A 17,589-nucleotide genomic window follows, 5' to 3' on the forward strand; every position below is an offset into this window, starting at 1 on the left:
GAGCATTGTTTCAAACAAGTGCGAGCGGTGGAAAGCCACTGGTATCTCTGGAGCGTCCCAACACATGTCCCCAACAGCTCTGTATTGATTGCCGAGGTTGGTGCCTTGGCGGTGGTGGAGGCAGATGGCACGTTGCTAATAAGCAATGAGCACTGCTGGCAGAGTGATGAGGAGTGTTTGGACCAGTGGGACAGCAGAGTGGCACAATGCCACGAGCAAGTGAGGGGTATCTTTGACATCATTGGCATCATTGTCCTCTCCACATCCATTCCTTTTTTCCTGGCTGTGTGAAGTCTAAATTTCTTCACCTCCTCCATGAACCTTTGCTTTCCTTCTGTTTTCCTGTGCTAGCCCCACTTTCTTCTGTCTCCTTTCTATTTGCTGCTTCTACCCCTTTTTTTCATATTTGATGCTCATGCCTTTGCCTGGAATTTTTTTCGCTACCAGTTAGCATACCCTTCATGTTTATACCTCATTGTATTACGTTGGATAGGGGAGGGAGTGAAAAAAACTGCTGGATCTTACAGAAGAGGGTGGGGGTTACACTAGGCCTGAGAAAAGGCCTATGGATCACCTTGGATAAACATCTTGGATTCCAAACGTGGTGATAGAGACGCATCACTACTCAGCAGATTGAGTTTTTGAATGTTATCAGACTGTTGCTTCAGTTGTCAGAACAGGAGACAACATGCAGCACTACCATACAAAGGACTGCATGGACTGACGTGCGAACTGCAATAGTAGTGAGCACGTGCATCCAAGCACATAAACACTTTAGCTCTGAGGAGTGCTAGGTGCATTAGTAAGTGCTTATATGCACTACGAATTATATTTATACATCAGGAACACTCAAGAATAGCTACTCATCTCCTGGCTTCCCACAGTCAGGTACACATGAATGAATCAAATGTTCATTATTGTATGTATAGAATTATTTTTATTTATTTATTTATTTATTTATTTTACTATCTGTTGTGTGGCAATTTGGATGCTGCAGTAGGCTCTGAAATACCCAATTTTTTGATGGCAAGCAACAAGAGAGTATGGGTAAACCAAGGAGACATTCTGGCATGGTTGCTTTCCTGATGATTTTTTTGTTGCTTATATGGATTGGCTGCATTTCCAGGTGCCAGATTATATTCTGCCCAGATTTCTCTTTTGAAGGAAGATCCCTTTGCTGTTTCCTGCAAAAAGTGACCCAAGCTCAGCACCTCCAGCTTCATTTAGTGACATCACATGTCACAAGACACTGTCCTCAGCAGTGCAAAACCTGGAGTTACATTCTTTAACCACGTGCCCAGCAGCTGGAGACCACTGTTATAACCCCCAGTTCTACTTGCTGCCATTTTTCTTGTTGATCTGTCTGAATTAAATTTGATGATCAGAAGAAACATGGTCAAAGAAATACACTGAAGTGTGAAGGGTGGGTCCCTTGGTCTTTCAGTTGTGATCCAATATTTTTTTACTATGTAAAGGTAACAGTTGTGAGTTCCCTTTCCTGTGATAATGGCTTTTGACTTCTACCTAAGATGCAGCTCTCCTTGTTATTGTAGTTTCTGGATTAGGAAAATAGCTTGATTCTCTCTCTCAGAGCCTGACTATGATAGCCAAAAATCTGGACTGAGGTGCAGCTCCAGGGAATCTGTTTGCGAAGGGGAGAAACCCCTGAGTGTCTGTAGAAGCCGACTCTGCATTTGCCCTGAAAGCTTCTATTTTCCAAAAAAGGAAAGGGCAAAAAAGACTTGAACACTGATTCTTTGAAAGCTGTGAAACTTAGAACAGGTGTGAGCACAGGCAGCTGCTGGGGCGCTGTGTGCAGATATTCCTGCTAATGCCTCTTTAGAACTTAATCTCTGAAACCATCTGCTTATGGTGAGCACATGTCCCGGGGGGGGCGGGGGGGGGGGCAAGAAGCAAATCCAGCAGCCCCGCAACTTCTTCCACTGTAGCCTGAGTAAGAATTTTGAACAACAGAGTAAGCTCAAGTTGTGTGTCAAGAGGCCGTATTCTCAGCTTTTATGAAGCAGGAAAACTCTAGGGTCAGTTCCCCAACATCAGGGTGGTTACTGTTGATTCTCAGAGATCAAGATCTGGCTCATGACCATCTGAAAAAAAACCAACACACAAGACAGGTTTTGGAACTGCCATCAGCAGAACCCTTTGACCCTACAAATATGTGGGATTGATTTTTCTTACTTGGGGTCTCAGTCTGAACAAGATCAGCTAAAACCTCTAGCAGAATGCCTGACTTGCACTACGCTGGTTTTCCAGTCTGAAGTCACGGGGAAGTTGAATAAGCTCTTTAGGTTGTCACCTTTAGTGCAGCTATCCTGATAATCTCCAATGGAGCCTCCAACAGTTATCTCTGAGTAAATCACTTCTCTTCGTCATGCGTTTTTTTCTCCTCCTGGTTCTTTGCTTTTTGACTTAAGGAGAGGTACCCCCTGCTACAGGGTCTCTGTTCATTGCCGTGCTAACAGAGGAGTCAAACCCACCCGCTGCTGCTTGCCGTGCTGCCTGCTTTTTACCTGTGGACACTTGTTTGCAGAGGCAAAATTGCTCTCAGCCACTGACCTATTAATGAAAAGCTAGTTTATCAACTTTGGCAAAAGAAGAAAGCAGTATTAGCCACTGTTGCCCTGTGACTGCCAGCAGCAGTGTGGTGACAGGAATGGGTCATACTTCAGCCCATGACTGAAGGGTCCCCAGCTTCAGAGAGACATTCAGGGACTTCCCCTGCATTTGGTGCTGGCTATAAAAAATTGATCATCCTTTGTTACAGCTTCACTTCTGTCACTTTCCATCCCAGAGTCTGTTTTTTACAGAAAACAAGCTACATTCATCAAAAATGACAGAACACAGACTTAATGTAATCATGTATGGGAACATGAATTGCAAATGCAGAACACAAGCACTAAAATGTATTTTCCATTACCGCCACAAAATGAAATAATCATGAACATTTTCCCCAAGAATGAGAACACATGTAGAGTACACTGACACCTCAAAATCTGCTGCCGTGCCCTGGCCTCAGGTGCAGGTAGGCTTCGTGTCTAGCAGCAGGGCAGAGATCTGCTAGTATCAGAAGAGGTGGCTATCTTATAATCCTCAGCATGGAAACTTATGTTGGTTATTAGTTACAGCAGCTTCTGCAGGCTTATTTGGGTGACCTTCTGGTCATCTGTGGTTATTAAAGATCCCATGGTACTCCTAAGTATAACTGAGCAGAGGTGCTGGAAAAATAGACAATGCTGGGTTGCTCCTTAATCCTAGATTCTACTTCTAACTACTGTTGGATCGCTTGCTGATAGCCTCAAACGAGTCCTCTCACCCGTGCCCTGCTTTCATACATAAGCTGCAAAAACACAGATATGCCTATCTTAAAAAGTCTGTTAACTGGTTTAGAGTTGGTACAGGACAACATGTTAATCAAATTCTTCCTTTCCCTTGCAGATGCACTGGACCACAGTTTTTCCATGCTCTGTTGAACATCTGCTGTACTGCACTCCAGATGTGGCTGCGTTTCAGAGACAGGTAAGGTTATACCTGCCTTTATATCTCATTCTTTTAGTTGTTTGTAACTTGCTTTAGTATCAGAAATGTCAGTGACTGGATTACCTCTATTGATCAGGGTATTAGGAGAGGCAGTGAAGAAGGGTGATAGAATTGGGCATAACCAATGTGTAAACTAATCTGAATCTAGTACTTGCTCGGTTATTTAGATTATATTAAACATATGCAAGTTCTCATCTAGCCTGTACTTGCCACAATTCTGCAAATACAAAGCCACTAATAAGGGGTGTTGGAGCCTGCCCTGCTGAAGGATAGTTGGATATGGATCATGATGATGTCTGGAAGGGAAACTACTAGTTTGATCAAAGCCTTGTACTCAGACAGCACTGAGTGCTGATGGAATGATATAGAGGGAATAAGGCAGAAAGACAGTGACTGGTTTACATCTCAGCCAGCAGAAGCTGTTATGAGGGACTTATTGATCTCTGATTCAGCCACAGGCTGTGGGTTAAATGATGGGATATATTTGAAGAGACCAGTCTAACTGCACCCAACAGGAGGTGCTGAAGAGCAGAGCATATGGTGCTGGGGCAGACTTCTTTCCCCCCAAAGAAGATGTGATCCTGTCATAAAGGGAAGAGGGAGAGATTTTGTTCTAAATGAATTGAAATGATGTCTTTGCATGAGAGCAATTCAGATTATAAAAAATACATAAAACAAATAGACTCAGCAGCTGTAGAATCCAAGAGAAAATCTGGATTTGGAAGAGATTCTTAACTTTTTTTGTACCGTGACAGTAAGAAAAAGCATTTGGTCTTATGCATCTTCCCAGCTGTTTACACATAGTCTGTGTCCTCTCTGACAAGTTTCCTTAAGCACCTTCACAGACATGTTCATATGGTCATATAAATGCAATCTCGTTATATATATGCACATATCTCCACATTCTTGTACATTTGACATACTTTATGTGTATGTACATCACCTCATCAAAATGAACTTCCTCTTTGAATTAATGTGCCTATATGCATATACATCAGTATGTCCCAAGGTGCATATACGTATCTTTGTTCATATTCCCATATATGCATGAGGTGATCAACATAGTCAAATTGAAAAAGTAAGTTATTCCAAATCCGTGTTATTTCTCATTTCGTTCCCAAGGGGTAAATGGACACATTCCAAATGAAAGGTAATCTTGGGACCTGAAGTTTTATGTTTCAGTGTGTAGTGGCGTTTTAACACTCTGTACCGTAGATCATAAGCTCTTCAGGGCAGTTGGTAGATTCTCTTTGTTTATGCAACAAAGGCAATGTCAGATTGCTAAAGACTTTAGGTGCTGGGACAGTGCAAATAATTAATAACAATGGTCAGATTTTATGGAAAGATGAGCTGGGAAGGAAGGACCTGCAAAGAACCTGCAAAGCCATCCATGTAAACTTGTGCAGAAGGTTTGTCACTGTTTTTTTCACTGAGTTGGAATACTTTACCTACAAATTTCAACACATACCCATTTCAGTGTCGTCTTTGTGTGGCGCATGAAATCTAGCACACGTGGACATTACATACTCTTCTCTAGAGCTAATATACATATGCATAAGTAGTAAAAAGCCCAAACTTTCAGAAAGAACTAATAAACATTCACGCAGTATGTCAAATGTGTCATCATTGCAGGTAGCTATCCATGTGTACAGAATACGCGTGGCATTGGAAAGATGTGTGTTATATGTACATAGGACTGTGTAAACATATATAGATTTTATGCTTGTGTATATTTAGTCAGGAATATCTGTACATGTATTCATACAAGCACTGGATCAAGTAGTCCAGTACAGATAATATGTACACACCTTCCAGAAGAGGGCATCTGTCTCCCGATGCAGGCAGCCTTTCTTAACCAATGGCCCCCAGCCTCTTGCACCTGGGCACTCGCATCTTGCTTGCCAATTTGAGGTTAACAGTGCCAGCACAGAGTGAAATATTAAGGCAGCCGCTTGAAATTCAAAGTGTTTCTTTTAATTAATGGGTGGATGCCACAAGTTGATCCAATCCAGCTCTTAAATTAATCTTAATTACATGGATTTTGTAACTTTGGCATTAGCCAGCCACACAAAATATGTATTTCATAATCCTAGAAACGGGTGAAAAAGGCTGCTGCTGAGCTGAGAAGTCAGCTGATGATGTTATCAGCCTCCATGGCTGTGGGTGTAAGTGTCATTGGGGTGTGTCTGAGATCTTATCAGGAATACCAAATTAATTCACTCCTGCAAATACCAAAACAAGCTTTTTTGCTGGCAAGTAGGGAATAGGCAAGAGATTTCTGAGCTGCTATATTTGGAGTTTCTATGCCATCCGGTGCTGATACATAAAGAATAAAAGCACCAGGGAAGGGAAGTTGGTGATCTATCCTGTTTGGTAATGAGTTTTGAGTATATACCCAAGGATTGCTACTCAAGCCTTTAGCTGTTCACATTATACTTGTTGATTTGGACTGGGGATCAGGAATACTGCCTTTGTAGCTCTGCCATTGACTTGCTGTGTGTGACTGGTCAAGGAGAGGGAAGCTTTCTATGCCTGTGCTTCTGTTTTCCTTCTCTGCGTATTTGTTTGTCCAGACTTCTCTTTTTCTGGATAGGAGCTGCCTCTTAGTATGTGTCCATTCAGCATTATATGGCACCTAGGTGCTACTCTGCTAGAGATGATGATAATGGATAAATTGAATTATCTCAGGAGAATTGATACTGGTACTCTCTGTTAGGGATGATGAGCATCCAGGATCTCTCTAAGCATCCATCATGCCAACTTTAAATAGAAAACTGAGCTGGGAATAGGTGGTCAGGGATATTCATGGGAAATGCAGACACACAATTTGCCTAACCAGTCACTGCATATTCTTTAAACAGGAAGTAGGGCCTTAGCTATCCCCAGGGATTAGTATTCCCTTGGGATTAACATTGCTGCTCACTGGATTACACACCTGCTTCTGCAGATGAGATTTAAAAAAAAAGATGGATAAAACTGGGAGTAAGCACAATTGCAAGCTATTCTTTAGTATTGCTCTAAATCTAAGTCAGGACAAGAGCAGAGTCTGTATATAGACCAGAATGACTAGTTGTGAAGTGCATTTGTGAGCCTTTTCTCTGTCACTACTGCAAACCCAGGGGGGTGGGGGAAGAGTAATGAGAAAGAGAATATCTGTTTCTGTGTAAACACATTCACCTATGGAGAAACATTCTGCTGTATGCAGATGTGCATATGTGCACACTTGTGCACACCTGTACTTTTTATTCGTGCCTCTCTAAGCATCCTTTTTTCACTTAGTCTATGATATAGGCACCTGAAATCTTTGTACAAATAGTTTTTCTCTAGAATGGGCTTGTAAATGCTAATCTTATATCTGACCTGTGAGTTCTCTCAGTGCCTGTCTGTATGAAATACTTGTTTGAAGACAGTCCCTTCTTATTCTTACAAACTTTTTTGTATTTGGCCAGTCTTCTACTGCTGATATATTTCTGTCTTTCTGGTTAACAATTTTACCTTCTAAAGCTTTTCCTGAAGTTGTTTTACAGGGCAAGGTTAGTTTGGATGTCAATTTGAGGGGTTGTTTTCATAGTACTTTTGGAAACATAAGTGGGAAAATGTTAAACCTCATGTCAATTTGCCTAATTGATGGGAAACTTGATTGTGGCCAGGGAGGAGTGGATTTCCCTACTTCAGTTTTATGAATAATTTGCTCATCTGAAAAGAGAGAAAAATCCAGTAAATCCTGGCAGCCAATGGAACTATCCTCATAGGCTGAGATTCTCCCAAAATACAGAGAAAAAAACAGGGAAATTATGTGCCTGACTCCCTTGGGACACTTTGTAATGCTGAACCTGTGTGTTTTATTTGTTTTGGTTGGAGTTGATGGAATCTTCCGTGGAGTCAAATTATTTTGACTCCAATTTTGTCAGGTTTCTTGTGCTTTTCTCCAAAGCACTTGTTTCTCTAGTAAAGGTAATGGAATCTGGATTAGATAGACTGCTCCTGAAATATCATATCATTTCTGTGTTCTTGAGATACTAGAACATGCTCACTTTTGCAATTTTTAATATCCAAGGTTTACTGGAGTTGGTGTGACTTGAATACGAATGATACAGAACTTCCTCAGTTTTCAAATTTGAAAACCTTTAGATGTCTGAACTCATCCAGCAATGGGGAGGAAGCCAGCAGGCAAATGGAGAAACCTTTCCAGCTTTCAGTGCAGGTAGGAAACAGAATGAGTTAATGTTGGCCCAAAGGGCCACAATAAATAATGAGAGCTCTTCCAAGTATATTGGGGGAAAGAAATACGAGAGAGAAGGTAAGCCCATTAATAAATTAGGAGAGAGCTGGAATCAATGGTGATTCTAAAATGGCTGAGCTACTTAACTTTTTTTTTTTAATTGGTCTTTAAGAAGAAAAATATAGAAATGGAATATGGACCATTAGGAAGTAATGAGCATCTTGGCGCCCTAGCTGTTGATGTAAAGCAGATAAGGGAACACTTGAAAGAATGGATAGCAACAAATCAGCAAGTCCAGCTGATGAGCACCCTGGGATGTTTGGCTGCTGAATTCACTGAACTGCTGGCAGGTATTTTGAAAAGTTGTGGATTAAACAGGCAGGTCCTTCATGCTAAGTCCATATCAGTAGTTCTGGAAGAAAGGCCAGCCTTACAAAGCTATTGGGAGTGATCCCTGCAATTACCACTTTACACAGCCCATTGTATTTTCAGTTTGAACAGGTGCTAAGATGGGGTACATGAGTTTCAAGAAGTGTAAGTTCAGAAATTGGCCAGACTGACAATCAGACTAGATAGTTCCTTTGCTTCACATAATTAAAATTACTACTTTTGTCTTCTCAGTGAACTTCACAATTTGACCAGAGCTGATCCAACTGTGCCAGGGAAAACCCACCTAATAAATTTACTTAATGGTTTGTGGATTTCAGTTTAGTTTAATGGTCAAAAATGCAGCTCCTTCGGAACAGTCTTACCACGTGGGTCTCTACTGGTGTAAGCTTTCTGCTGTAAGACTTCAGGCCACTCTGATTTTTCCTCCAAATGAATTTTTTGGTATTTCAACCAACCTTGTGCTGCTGCTGAGGCTGAACTTTTGTACCCGTTGCTAAAGTTGCTTCTGTGAGGTGAAGTACAATAGCATGGGCTAAGCAGGTCAGGGCATGTTCTAGAAGGTCAAAATGACAGTCTGTCTCTGCTGATCCAGAAGGGCTAAATCCATTCTTAGACTATGGGAGCGCTCAATAGGCATGCCACCTCTCTATAAGCATAGGTCCATAAACAGGAGTGGTATCTTCCCTTTAGAAACCTGTGGGATGTCCAAGTCTGCAGAGAAGAGCCTGACTCTTTCTTCTGATTCTTTGTCAAGACTTACGGAGAAAATTGGCAAGTAGAATGTAATGAGTGGTATCACTGGATAGTATTCCTATTACAAAAGGATTTCCCCTGTAAAAATGTCTATGAAAGGGCAATGCTTGCCCACATGGAGGAATCGGCATTCTAAATACAGTGACAGCAGAAAGCAGTGTATGAGTACTTTTCAAGATGGAAGATCTAAGCTGCCGTGTAAGATGGTGTAGCATATCATAGGCTGGTGCTCTCCTCAGCCTACATCTAGCTCACTGTTTTTTTTTTTAACAGAAAGAAATATGAAGCATAATATGAAGCACTTACACAGTTAGATAAATTACTTAAGGTCTTATTAATGCCTTTCTTTCAAGTTTACTGAATAAACTATCCAGTAATACAGAGCTTTCCCAGATGATACTGTTTCAGGTGAATAAATTTTTGTTTCACACATTTTCTTAACAATCAAGGTAATTTACAGCCTTTTGCCTAAAGTTATGTTTTCAGGTTAAAACGATAGAGCTGGATTTTACCCTGTAGTAAGACCTGTTCCCTTTCTAATTTTCCTCCAAAGGAACGCATTCTGATTTGGTATATGGTTTTACAGAATTCTGAGCTAGCCCTGAAAGCCCATGCTCAGGCAAGACCTATCTAACAGCTGAGCTGCAATCTGGAGCCTGCTAGGAGCCCCTGGTCACTGACCTCAGGGATCAATGAATGTCCAGCCAGGATGGCTTGCTAACTGCGTCCGCCCCTGTCGTCAGTTCTGACATGGATAGGGACAGTGCACTGTGTACGATGTCCTTCAGAGTGTATAGTTGAGAGATGCAGTGGAGGATAACTCTCCCCAGGTATTTGATACCTTGATTGTGTAGACTCTGTTCCATTTGCAAATAATGTATGGAATACATTAGCACAGAAGCTGAGATTCTCCAGCAGTTACATTTCAATTGTCTGTCTGTCTTTCTAATTTCTCCTCCTACGCACCTTTTTTATACCCCCCAGTGATATAGAAAGCTTAGACTTAAATGATTTCAGTGGGTGAAAGGCAGGAGGTGGCGAAGGAACTAATATGAAAATTACTTTAATTTAACAGTCTGTCACTCACACTGGCCCAAAGGAACTCTAAGACCATTATCAGTGACCCTACTAGCCACCCTGTTTCTCCTTTCCTCAAGCATAAACTTGAACTATTATACACACGTATGGGTGAGAGCATACTTTCTTCCCTACCTGCATGTTAAGAGGTAAAATAGGGAAATGTTTGTTGATGGAGGTTGAGGACGCTATGAATAGGAAGTCTCAATTTACCCTTGCACAGGACTCGATAGCATTGGTGAAGTCCAGGTTTAGTTTACATTTAAAACAGGGGTCCAAGAGAAAAAAATCATCCCTGTTTGTAGTCACTGAGGAAGCAGTTCTGGGCTATCATTATTTATTAATATATCTCTTGCGATAACGCCCAGGGACCCAAACACTGGTGTATTAGAGAAGGGTCTGTAGCAGAGGTTGAATAGGGACACTCAGCTGTCTCATCTCTTCAGTAATGGAGCCCTGGTTCAAGACTAAGGCTCCTAGATCCCACAGTAATGAATGTAATTAGTTCTAATAATGGGTGAGGTGATACTGTCAAATGAGAGATGGGAGGGTTCAGTTGGGTTCTTAGGGCCCTGTTCTTGTTTATGCAAAGGTCCTTTTACACCAGTCTGGCAGTGCAAAGAGGTCTGAAAGATGAAGTGAAAAGTTAGGAGGCTGCCCTATGGGTCTCTGGCTGTAACATCCATCTCTGCTCATCTGACAGAGCTGGAGGGAATCAAATACCAAGCAAATACAGTGGACTGAAATCTCCACTGGTGTAAATCAGTATCACTCCTTTGATTGCAATGAAGCTATGAAGCTATGCTGATCAAGGCCAGCCGAGGACTTGATCCAGGGAATAAATGATTTTTGCCCTTAGTCTGTCAGTCCAAAGTCAAGTCCTTCGCAAGTCATGTCCCATTCAGTGTTAGAGAAGGTCATATTTTGCCTCCTTGTCTCCACCTGGGTGTCCCCTCTCCTCTGGATAAACAGTATTTCCCCATTGCATTCCCAGTCCCTCACGCTTCACCAGAATTAAATTCATCATTCATTTTTTATGGTTTATACATAGCAGTAATTTATGTTTTCAAATATATTGAGGTCACACTTTAGCAGAAAAAGAGTGTTTCACATTTAAATTGAAGGCATGTTCGTTCCATTAAACGGAGATGTTTTGGATAATTTTAAAAGGCTAAAAGTAGTAGAAAGTAACATTAAAATAAAATTTGAGAGATGTAATTACACCTAATCGTACCATAAAATAATCAATACTGCATTACATTATTTCTGACTTCCCCAGTTATAGCCTTTTTTTGTTAAGCTTTTGAATATTGATGAGGTCAGTGGGGTCACAGTCGACTCTCTGAGGTCTAATGGAGGTGGAATTAAGGTGATGTCCTCTCCTATTATATCTGCACGGGGAGGTGAGCTCTATACTTTCTCAAACTGGGGAGATAACATGGCATCAGAAGCCAATACCTCGGCAACATTTCTTGAGCTGAGATTAGGCTGTCAGTAACTGCTGACTGGGAAGCTGGCAGTGCTGTCTCCCCATCACAGACCCACTCAATTATACACGCCAGGACGCAGAGGAAATGATGTTCACGTCAACCAAGATCATTAACAGCTGGAGACCAGTGTGTGTGAGGCGACAAGAACCAGTTCCTTCCAGTTCAGCCAGGACTTTCTGTGTTGTCTCTGTTCTCTGTGGGAGACTGAAAAGGGGTTTTGTTGTGGCTGTTTGCTTCCCTTTTCCTTCTCTGCCCCTTTAGTCTTACCCCTCCACCTGACACTTACCTCACTCTGATAAAACAACAGCCCCCTCTGACTGGATTGCAAAGCATTCATCCTTCACCAGCCTTTATGCATGTGGACATGCAACACACCAGAAAAAGCTGGGCAGCTGCTGGGCTTCAGTACAGATGTTCGGTCTGGGACCGTATTTCTGCCTGTTTGTCCCAGAAGGTACAGGTTGGTCTGGATCTGAGTAAACCTGTCTCTAGGAATGTGAGCCCTTGGTTTGAAAGGGATCTGCTCTTGTCCTGGTCAGTACTGTTCTTCACTAGGGATCTTGTAGCTATGCGTGGGTTTACATTTGGGAATTCTTTCTTATGGAAAGAAAAAAAATTACCTGCAGGGATCAGTGTGTACCCCTCTAACTACTTTCATACTTTGGGCTGGGGCAGTCTTTGGCATTTAAAGCAAGAGATTGAATACTGGGTGAGCCACATTCTGCACCCAAATTTCTGACAATGTATTGTTTTGTGCCTTCCTGCAAATGGTCTAGAATTTAACCTAGGGAAAGGTGTGGGATCTGAAGAGGCATTCAGCAATTGTCTTAGGATTTGTATTTTGGCTTCTCTGTCTCTCTTTCTCTATCCATACAATGAGTAGAAGGTTCTTCTTATTGAAGTCTGTTTTGCACAATGGAGGCAAGAAAAAGATTTCTTTGCTTTTTAGAAACCCTTTGAAAAAGGCAACAAAATGTCATTTTTCTGGGTTCTGATCATAAATATCAAGAAGGATGGAGTTTTAAAACAGAACCAAATTGAGCAGTACTACTGCATTATCCATTTCACATTGCCACAGCATCCTCAGATTACAGTGCTCATAACAAAAGGAAAGATAACGAGCAGGCCCCTATCATTACCATTAATAATAAAAACGATATAATGTATTTTTAAAACTTTCCTTAATGCAATACCAGCCCAGTCATCCTAACACTCAAATTATCACATCTTCACAAATATATATATAAATACATAGATGAAAGCGTCAGCAGGGGAACATGCGAAAAACAATTCAGATGCTGGATCTTCCCCATCAACTGTGTTTCTGCAGAGGGGCCAGTCCCCTCCCACTACCCTTTCCGCACAAGACCAGCCGCTCCCCAGGCTTGCCGGCTGCCTATTGAGTTATTCCTTCCCTTACACCCAGTGCTGTCCCTGGGGTCTGGCTGTGTGCGCACCCCTCCAGCCTCATCAATCCTGCTGTGACAATTGCTAAGGTATTTGCCAGGTACCTATTTCCATATACACCAAACTTTCTACTTTCACCTTCTCCCACCCCCTTCCTTTTACTCCATGCACCCCATTTTGTTCCTGCTCTTGAAATCCAATTGTTAAAACTCACGGTAGAAGGTGGAGATTTGCCCAAAAGCAAACTAACCAGGGGCCTCCCTCTATTGCAGACACAAGACAGCCCCGCTCTTCTGATTAGACTGAATTGCTTTCAATTGACTAACATAACAAGCTGCTGCTGCTTTTTCTTTTTTTTTTTTTTTTTTAAATTGAAAATGGAAGGGACACTATTAGGAAATTTACATTTGCGAATATGATATTTAATTAGCAATATTAATAAATTAATAGAAGTAAAGAACCTTGTCGAGACTCCAGATTAATAAAACATGCTCTAGCTGAGTAAATGAGGTGAGCCAGGGATGTGATGCCCGTAGAGGATACAGGGGAAATCTCACTCACTAAATACCCCTTAAACAAAGGATGAGGGGCAATAGTGAATTGGGGCAAAGCTTTTTCTGTCTTATAGTACCTCTTACACATACACGCTAGCACTTTCCCTGTCCTTCCAGATACTTACACAGGAAATTAAGTGCAGCTTTTCTGCCCACCTTCCCCTTTGCCCTGCCAAGAAGTTGAATGAGTCAGGGGTGGGGAGTGAAGGAGAACCAGTGTTTGGTGGTGTAAGGTAACAGAAAGGACAGCAACAGGGCAAACATTTAGAAATGTTTGGTCAGATCCATAGAAAGTGATAAAGGAGACTTCTAACGTTTTCTGATCTGATCCTCTGCCAAACGTAGAGTAGACTCACTTAGCTATGACTGTATCCCACTTGGTCTCTCTGGGGCACTTGGAGGGTTTTGCTTAGAGGGACCCTCAGTCTGTGGCATATGGTGCACGTCCATGGAGGAGGTGATGTCTCAGCACAGAATCGAGAAGTGAAGCAGTACAGTAATGTCAGTGTGGGCTCAGCTGAGAAGAATGACCACATTAAGCAAAGGTCTGACACAGCATGAGATAAACTGCTGTGAGGTTCACAGGGGTCAGTCCCTGCTAGGTGTCCCAGTCTTAATGTGCATCTGTCGCCGCTTTGAATCTTGGGTGCTAACCCATACTGGGGGCCAGTCCTCTACCACTCACTGATCCACCAGTCTGCAAGGCTCTCCAGCATATCCTACAATTTAGGCATACCTGATTTGAGGGCAATGTTTCTGTGCCTCATCTGTCCTGGTAAAAGCTCCTCTCTTTCCTGAAATCAGCAGGGCAGTGAATGCAGAAGAATGTGGTACAGTCCTTTTTCATACTGCTGCGTTAGAGCAGGCAATGGTTCAGAGGAGACTGGGGCATCAGGACTCCAGGGATCCAGTCAAGCAGGAGGCTGCAGTGGCAGGTGACTCTAGTGACTTTATCTGTCATGAAGTCTGGGACAGAAAGGGGAGAATGTGGCGCTCTGTAGCCTATAAAGATGTGTGGAGAAACCTTTGCAGTGCAACGGCAGGGAATCATCAGCTGCATGGAGATATCTTAGCTGGTGAAGTACTCCTGTGTCTGTGTGCAACAACCAGTACAGCCTCTTACCTTGATCCCTGGCTCAGGAGTGAGAGCAATGGAGAAGCAGGCCCCTCGGGAACCAAGCTAGCAGTCGAAGCAGTAGCTCTCCTAGGGCCTGTGTGACATTCACACACATCACTGTGAAGTCACGCTCTCCTGCAGAGCATGGGAGAGGTGATTATTTATTAATGTACTGAGCACTGTCCCCATGCATCACTCTGCCCTGCTGCAGCCTCAGCAATGAAGCACTGGGACGCCACAGACCCGTGGCCCTCCCTGTGCACACCAAGGGAAGATGCCTTAGCACCTAGGAGAGACCCCAGAGAAGGGCAATGATGCTGGAGGAGAAGGCAAACACATGAATTGTCTGGTGTAATGCTGAGGTTTTTGTAATGCTTTCTGTATGTTCAGCTCTCAGGGATCAGCCCTAGACTCAAAACCAGCTGGGCTGATGCTCCCTGTGCCTGCCCTAGGAGCCCAGGGTGCTTTTCAGCTCCGACACTAATGCTTAGTGGGCAAATCTCTCTGTTTCAGTGTTCTCTATGTACTGGGGATAGTAGCACGTGTGGGACATTCATGGTTCATCCTGCACTGTCATTCCTCCCTTCAGTGCAAAATGTGTGGAAAATTCTCGCAGTGTAGGCCCTTATTCCAGGAGAAGGGGAAGCATTTTACTTTGATGTGAAGAATAACAAGCAGGGCGCAACCAGTTTCTTTCTAAAATTGAACAAAGGAGGATAATGAGAGGGATGTGACTACCTTGCCTGATCCCACAGTGGCTCAGCTGCTCTACTCCCTTCTCCAGGGATGGCTTGTCCCCACTATGTGGCTCCTGATGCCGACACCTCCACTAATTGTGGGAAAACTTGCTATTGGAATGGCATGTACACAGGCCTCCTGGGAGAGGTGGAGTTCCAGGAGCAATTAGGAAATGGCAGAGATACTCGGGGACTCTGGCTTGAAATGCCACCCTTGGTATAGCGACAAGTATATGGTAGGTGTGGCAGAAGAATAAAAAGGAGAAAAGTTGGCTTGGGTGGGGCGAAGGGAGTAGAGACGGGTGAGGAAGGCATGAGCTCATAGATGCAGGCAGGAATGGAGCTCGGCAGCGTGCGGATGTGAAATATGCATTGGGATCATCTTGGGATAAAGGAGAAGTCCCAAGTGTAGGCAGTCATTAATCTCAGAGATGTGGGCCATGATGAAGCATTCTGAAGCTTAGCCCCAAGGTGGGGCTGCCTTTGATGGCAGCGAGCACATACACAGGCTTTGGGGCTGTGCCTCCAGCGAGCGAGGGCAGCTGCCTGGGAACCACCTCCTGACTCATCCTGGGTGGTGGGCACCTACTGGGCCTTCCAGGGACTTTGGCTTTGGACAGTAAGGCTGCCTTGCTAAGGGTCTGCGAGGTCAACTACATGGTCTGCAGGGAGAAGGATGGTGCTGCTGAAAAGCTTCTAGACTAATATTTTTTTTGTTACTATAGGCCAATTTTTGCTCACAGATTGCAGGTTCATAGCTCTTGGGTCTTGAGCTGTGGAGACCCAAGGCCTTTGTAAAATGTTCTCTATCTGCAGTGGTCAGTCTTGCCTTTCTTCTCCCTTCTCATCCATGACTTATGAAGCACTAGCAAAATTCAATAGAAAGTCTGAAATACCTGGACTGGGTCTTTGTGTTCGGAGCCCATTTCTGTGCCTGGCAAGAATCCTGAGAAAGAAATCCGGAGCCCTGCACGCTGCCCCAGGCGTTGCTGCTTATCGCCCTCTGTGTGGGCCTGACACATCCCAGAAGCTGGCATGCACCATGTAAGCTCCCACAGACATGCTGCTCTGCCACTGCATCTCCTTCCTGACCTGCTCTTCCTGTCCTGGCTCTTTCTTTAGCTCAGGTTGCCAGACAGGGTGCTGGTTTTCTGGAGAGTATAGGCTACTCCAAAGCCATCTTCCTCTGTGACCCAGACCCAAGGTCGCCCATGACTAGGATGATAACCTTTCCACCACTATCCTGTTTAATCCCCTGCTTCTAGTGACAGACAGTCAGTGGAAGCCTGAAGGAGTGTCTGGGCTCGTTCATCAGCTCTGTCCTGCCCCTGGTACTTGGAACTGACGCCCATGTAAATGACAAGGGAGGAAATTGCAGGCAGAGGAGAGACGATGAGGAGGTCATTTCCTTGTGTAACACTTGAAGGACTGGGGGAACCATCTCCAGATCCCTGAACGTGACTCTTGAGGCCATGGTGCTCGAAGGGTGACGTCAGAGTTTGTCCTGTGAGTGGTCTGAGGCACAGCACCTGTACAAAGTCCCCCCTGAGCACACTGTGGGCCCACCTGGAGCCCTGTGCTCACACTGCTGCTGCTGTGCAGCTGATGGGGGCTGATGGCATGAGGGACTGAAAACCTCTGTCCTCCTGAGGGTGTAGTCCCCCGGTGGTTTCCCAGCAGTCTTAGGTATTGCATTGGGGTATATGGAGAAGAGCAGGGAAAGCGCTAATTCCTGTCTTTTTCTGCCTGGAGGAAGCACTGCAGTTCCCTGCCCTGAGCATAGGGATTTACAAGGTAGCAGGGGCAGACCAGCTGCAGGGAATTAATTTCTCCCGTTCAGGACACTATCCAAACTCTGAATCTGGCAATAAAAGTCAGTCTGGGGGTGCTACATCTTTGGAGAAAGTGCTGGGGCTGATGTGGCTGGGAAGTCCTTAGACCTGTAGGTTTACCTGCAGGAAAAGCTGTATTGTGTGTATTTGGTACATTTTGGTGGTGAATTCTGTACTAAACTGTTTTGGCCATTGTAACTTTTTACATACATGCATGGGGGTGACTCATCCAGGCTAAGGTACTCTCCGCTGAAATCTTGCAATATCCTCTCCTCTATACAAAGACTTCATATTCTGGTGAGCTTAATTAAGTCATGTCTTCGTAACTGCACTTTTTAACACAGCCCTCTCCATCTCCTGCTTAGCCAAGGGTGTGCAAGCGGGGCCAGAGCTCCCAGGGAGCCCTCCTCGGCAGCACGGCCGGGCCAGACCCGAACCGAAACTCGCGCACGACG

Source organism: Charadrius vociferus, unplaced genomic scaffold, assembly GCF_000708025.1.
Source record: "Charadrius vociferus isolate BGI_N301 unplaced genomic scaffold, ASM70802v2 scaffold477, whole genome shotgun sequence".
Classification (NCBI taxonomy): domain Eukaryota; kingdom Metazoa; phylum Chordata; class Aves; order Charadriiformes; family Charadriidae; genus Charadrius; species Charadrius vociferus.